The 6,628-nt window shown below is 34.6% G+C and overlaps 1 long non-coding RNA gene across 1 annotated transcript; it reads right to left on the bottom strand.

Annotated features, from left to right (window-relative positions):
- Positions 1-1,809: 1,809 nt before the first annotated feature.
- LOC114161402 (uncharacterized) lies at positions 1,810-2,670 on the bottom strand. Its single transcript, XR_003599016.1, has 2 exons — positions 2,497-2,670; positions 1,810-2,181 (listed from the first exon to the last, which is right to left on the bottom strand). It is a non-coding gene; the product is annotated as an uncharacterized LOC114161402 (long non-coding RNA).
- Positions 2,671-6,628: the final 3,958 nt, after the last annotated feature.

Here is a 6,628-nt window from a genome sequence, read left to right as displayed (position 1 = left end):
TTTTAATTGGTTTCTAAAAATTCTCCCTAGGTGTGAGTGTGTGTGTGGGTGTGTGTGCATGGTTTTTTTCCCTGTTTGTCTCTGTGTTGCCCTGCGACAGACTGGCGACCTGTCCAGGGTGACCCCGCCTTTTGCCCAAAACGTTCGCTGGAGATAGGCACCAGCACTCCTTACGACCCCACTTAGGACAAGGGTGTTAGAAAATGGATGGATAGTTTTGATACCCTTCTTCTAACTGGTAACTTATATAACCAATTTTACTCTGTAATCACATTTCTTTGTTTAGTTTTACACTTAGCATTATGTGTCCACTAAGAATGGCTACTTAAATCAAAATCTGACCTTGAATCTTGATATTTGTCATTTATAATAATAGAAACACATTATGTTTGCCCAAACATAGAAAACGCTTCCTGTTAGAAAATCTACAATATACTTTAATAGATATCGTTATATTCAGCTAAATCAACAGAACAAAAAAATAGGACAAAATGTCCACAATTTCTTTTTAACAAGGCTCATGTATGCGTTTGGAGATCCAAATAAAAACTCATAGTATGGCAGTAATAGTGAGCCAATGTTGAATACTGTATATTTCAGTTATTTTTTTCACACTAGCTTTGCTCTACTTAAATCTTCTTAGTTGTGGTTAAAAACATTTTTTTCCTTGCTTCTCTGTAACTCTTGTGGGAGGAGGTATGAATCAACACCTCACAGACTGCACGTATACATTTTCCATGTTTGTATATTATTTAGAAGTATATATTATTACCCTTATTTTACACTGCAAAACTGCTGAATGTTGCTGAATGTTTGACAAGATTAAGTACATTTATTTATTTTACTTCTAATGTGTGGGTTAGGAGAACACACTTCAGTTCTCAGAGTGTGAGGAATTCGACCCAGAGAAGCTGTTTGTAATACACATTTAAATGCAATGCTGTAATGAAAGGAATGTGTTAAACAAGGTTAATATATACTGTATGTAAGTAATAAAGTTGGAATGTACAGAACAAGTTATTCTTGTTTTACATTGATATGGAAAAACCTGAGAGTTGAACTGTAATTCTAACACTGCTCAATAAATCTGTAAAAAATGGATTCCACTCCACCTCCTTCACCGATATTGTGAATTATGTAAAAATAAATAAATAGAGGCCACTCCACTAATTTATTCTATAGTAATTCTGCTGTTGCCAGGCTTGTGAGTAAAGAAGGTAAGAAGCGGGGGAAGTCTTGGCTGTTTCTGATACATCCTCCACTTCAGCTGAGTTTCCGGTGCCGTTCTGTTAAAATAAAAGTCTTGTAATGTTTTGGAAATTAATCCTGGCTGGAAGACATTGTTCCACAGTAATTTCTCTGAATTTGGCCAAGATGCGCTGCTTCGTAAGGTATTTTAGCTTATTTTTATTTTGTCAAACAGGTACTATTCAAGTTATTTGTTCTAGTGGCTTGTTTAAAAAAAAAACATGGGCATGTGTTCAAGATGGAAATCAGCTTCACAATTTATTCACAATTTATCAGGTTTATTTTGACTGTTTTTTTCTCCTTTTAAATAAAAACATTTTTAAAAACTCATTTATTTGTTCACTCAGATTTTTCCTGTCTCATATTACAATTAGTTTGATTATTTGAAAAATTTAAGTTTGACAACAAAGAGAAATTAACAAATCTTCAAGAAGGAAAATGCATTTTGGAGGAACTGTGTATATTTATTTACTGCTTGAATCCCGGTTTTATTTCAGCTGATTTTTGCTATTAACCCAACTTTGACAGAGAACCCTGAAAACAAAAGTTGCACAACTCAGCGCCGTTTCAAGTTTTCTTTATTTTTAACCAGCACCGAACAAAGTTAAACGATGCTGTTTTCTGTGTTAACAAACTTTAAATGATTTTACAATTGAGGGTGAAACAATGTACCAAAGAATATTTTTGACAGCATTCAGGTTGACAGATGTAGATAAGATCAGTCATTTACGTATGTTGCTTTCAACTTCCGGTGGAGGAGAGGAAGATATTTGCAGTGACAAGTTAGTGATGCTTCAGATCTTGGAATTGGTAATAGAGGACGATGGGGATGAGAATAAGTCCACAGATGAGGGAGATGATATTCAGGGTCATTGCCGTTTTTGATGCGTCCTGAGCTGCAATGGTGTCTCCAGCTTCATTTGCAGTTTTTACCTTAGGAATCAACAGTGATTACAATCACTTACATATTCATGGATAATTGCATCAATGAAGAGGAGATAAAAAATAATGTGAAATCTTTGCTATTTGCACCAGTCGTGTCACATTTAGGTACAAAATCATCAATGCATTGGCATTCATAAAAACTGTATGACTTATGACTACAATAAAGGAGATGTTCCATCATCAGTGAGAAACATATAGTTTAAAAGATATTACATAAGATGTAAATAATTGTCTTAAAGGTAGAGGTATAAAGGACAAAGGTTTGAGCAACATTCATTTTGATGCTGTTGAAGGATTACCTACCTTACCGGAGTAATACAGTGCACAAGCTCCAAGAGGCAAACAGCAGCATATAATGTTGAAAATAGACCAACCACGGTAGGTTGGGGCAACACTGGTCTGAGATTCTGGCATGATTGCTTGGCCTTTCAGTGGATTCTGCAGGTGTGATATATTGGCTTATATTTTAAATCTGTCATTTGAGGAGGTGGTGCTGGTGCTTTTATGCTTTATGGGTGTGGTTAAATAAGAACAGGAACTTACTGTGGTTATGTGACAAGACATCCCCCCCCCCCGCCCCCATCCCCCCATATGGTAGCAGATGTAGAGGAAAGCTCTAAAATATAAACACCCCCGGACAACTTCAATGCCTTTTGGAAAGTAATTTGCAACATTTAGAGTTCTTAAATGATTAAAATCCATTTAAAATGTTTTACTCAGTATCAACATTACTTAACCATGCTGTTTTTTTATTGTCCAGTATCAATAATCAATATTTCACACATCTTTTAAGCACCATCTTCAAAACATCTCTGCTAGAAAAGCATATTTTAAATTTAAAGGATACTGTTGTCTTATGGGCTGTCAATACAAAAATTCCACCACAACCCGTTCAGTTTCTAAAAATGTCCCACAAACTATATTTTCATCCAGCGTAGTAAAGAAATAGCTAAATGTTCACCTTTTTACGTTACAATTAGAATTTTCTTTATTTGATAAGTACTTCATCCCTCAACATGTAGTCAGGATGAAACACTCAAAAAACAGAAAAATGCCATAAATAACTGTCCTTACTGAGAGTAAATGCACAGGTCTGTGTTACTCACACATTGCCCTACTTAAACTCTCTTTGCTGTGGCTAAAGCAGTTGTGCTCAGTCTCTCCTGTGGGTGGAGGTGTGAATTGATCTCCCACAGGGTGCAGAACATGTTTGTCAAAAAACTGAATACATTTTCTGGGCACTGTAATAGAAACATGCGATCATTATCTTATTGGCTATGTTACGTGGAAAACTGCTGAATGGCTGATGAGCCAAAGTCTATTTTCTGAACTTTTAGCATGTTGTTGTGATGGTTGATATGGTAATCAAAGGATCGGGTGGACTCAAAACAAATCCCAAGATTGCTGGAGAGTGGTGATGGGAAGTGATTTCAAATGTCAACTTTTTAGGCTTTTCTGATAAACCAAATTTCAGAAATTTGAGTGTCCTTTGTGCTAGTTCGATGTCAGAGCGAGTTCAAGTTCTGCCTGTCAAAAGCAGAACTTGAGATGATTGTCAATGGTTTTATCTCTTAATTTTTCCATAAGCTGTTTTAATCAGCTTTGGATCACCTTCAGACCATGCAAAATGCTGCAGCAAGACTTTTACCAGTAGAAGATTGGATATTATTTGAATGTTGGCTTCTTTTCCATGGATTCCAGTAAATTTCAGAATTAATTTTAAAATTTTAGTCTTCACGCTTGTGGGCCTACTTAAACAATCCCTCAAAAATATTGCTGATATGCTGAAACTCCATTCTTCCCATGCACTAAGGTCAAATGGTCACAATCAGTTGGTAACCCCACACACTTGGTTCTGGTATTTCAGGCAGCTCTCTTCTGTTGTCCTTGCACTGTAGTGAAACTATTGACTTTCAAAAAGCAGGTGGAGACATTTTTGCTATTGAAGTCCAGAATAAACACAGGTGCCTTGTCTGGCCTCCTTTAGCCCTCAGCTCCAGGCTTAAAAACTGTGGATTAGTGCAAACTAATGTAGTTAGTTTCTGTGTCGTCTTGTCTGTCCTGATTGCTCCCAGCTCGTGTTCCCTGATTACCTCTTGTATATTATCTGATGGGGAAACGCGAATTTTATTTTTTAAAAACACATGCGCACTTAGTTTCAAAGAACCTAGCAACGACTAGTGGCGTGGCGAGAGCATTACACCTTTTCGATGTGTACCGTTACTGTGTAAACAAAGATTGTAATTAGAACGTCTTCATGTAAATGTGTTAACAGAAACGAAACAAAAATTACATTTTCATTGGATCATTGTCATGTAAACAGGGCCTCAGGCTCCACAAGTGATTCCTGCATGATGTGGTTTATGTTAGACAATGTTACCTTGTTTGACTTCAGGAACAGGAAATCCCACTGACGATGCTAGAGGACTCTTTGTTGACTTCATCCACATTTCAGTTTGAGCTAATTTTGTAAACCCAACAAGCTAAAGAATATATACAGTTTAATGATAGTGATTGTTACACTTCATTTGGCTGAATGTAAAATCACAACCAAATGTCTCATACTAACATGAATATATTTCTGAAAGGCAAAAACAGTTCCTCACAGGTATTTCACTTTTATTCAGCTAATCATATTGTTTAAACCTAGGTCAATTATAATGAACTTAATTTCATTTATTTACTTGCCACTGGCATTGTTTTTTTCTTGGACTTCTACCTGTTATAGCCTTTTCAATCTCACAGCTTTTGTTCTGGAGTCTTCTGCTCTGTGTGTTCTACATCTGTGTTCCTTCTTATTAACGGTCATATTCTATAGCACTTTGGTTCGACTCTGTGGTTGTAAATGTAAAAGGATTTCATTTTATTACTTGTTTGATCAACCTAAATTACACTTTACCAGGGTTACTCATGTCAGTTGTACTGTTTCCATTTGTATCATAAAACTAAGAGAACTTATTTACATAACAAATATCAATATGTTTTTGTTAATTAAGTTGGAACAAACATATTTAAAAAAACTGTTTACTAATTGTTTTTATTGGCCAGTTAGAGTAAAGATACAATTCCTGTCAGAAATGTACACATTCTCATTATCAGCATGTATTGGGATGTTTGGTGTGGACTACACGAGGCTAGTAATTAAGGGTACTGATCATTTAAATGAATAATAACAAGTGATTTTTTTTTCTAATTTATACAAACTCAAGTTATTAATACAGACTGAAATTTACAAAGTACATCTCTACTGTGAATTTCTTTCACCAATTTTCAGAGAAACCATGTAGGTTTTGTTGCTATCAACAAGGTCCTGAGATTATACTGCCTGAATATGAAGACTGTTAATGTCAGAAATGGTAGCTGTCATTTTAATTATTTGGTTGTCTAATACAGATCTAACTTTTAAACATTGTACATATTTTCTTTATAGGCTCTTTTCCAAAGCTGATTTCTATTGGCGTTTGAGGTTATTGTTCTGTTAGAATAGCCAAATATGTCCAGCTATGTACAGATTAGTTTAAAGTGATGAAGGATTCTTTATTATTTCACTCTTTTGGTTCAAAAGCAATAATAGTTAAAGTGTTACTTTAATTCCTCCAAACATACTCCCAGTCTTTGTGGATAGATTAACTTAACTTTTTATTTATTTGTCAGTAACATTTATCTCCAAAATAGACAATATTCTTAGGCCTGCAAGTGACTCTATGTCAATAGTTCATATGCTTTAAACTGGTGTGAGTTTTGTTTAATGCAAGGGGAAAAAAAGATTTAACCTTGTGTATTAGGAATGAAAAATTTATAAATCTTGAAATGAATAGCTGTTCTTGTCCAAATTAATAGCTGCAAGTTTTAACTTAATTTGAACAAAGGACTGCCTTTACTGTGGACAGTGCCATAGATATTTCAGCATGTTCTTGTTTAATCCTAACCAGTTTAATTGAATCTGAGTGCAAATATTTGGGTGAAATGGATCATTTTTGGACACAAATAACCGTCCCAGTAGGAAAATTAAAAAAGAAACTTGATTTTTATAAAAATATGAACTATGTATGCTTTATTCTTTTTTTCAAAGAGAAAGTTTGGATGGGTTCTAAAAAGCTCAAAACACCCATTCCCATAGGTGTATATGAACTCTAAACTGAATCTTAAATATACGTTTAATCAAACCAGGATGATTTTGATATCCCAGTGAAGTCTTTTATACGGTCTTTTAATGTTTTTTGATGTATTTTGAGATTGTTTGTTGCAAAATGCATTTAATCTGAATTCTAGCTTTACTTCAATATTTTTCTCTGCTTTTTGGATAATACATATATTTTTTCTTGTTTTAATGATTTGTAAATCAATCAATCAATCAAATTTTATTTGTATAGCACATTTCAGCAGCAAGGCATTTCACAGTGCTTTACATCATATCAAACACAGAAACACAATG

Source organism: Xiphophorus couchianus, chromosome 18 (assembly GCF_001444195.1).
Source record: "Xiphophorus couchianus chromosome 18, X_couchianus-1.0, whole genome shotgun sequence".
Taxonomy (NCBI): Eukaryota; Metazoa; Chordata; class Actinopteri; order Cyprinodontiformes; family Poeciliidae; genus Xiphophorus; species Xiphophorus couchianus.
The sequence above is the reverse complement of the archived record's forward strand: the minus strand, read 5'-3'. Positions and strand labels throughout refer to the sequence as shown.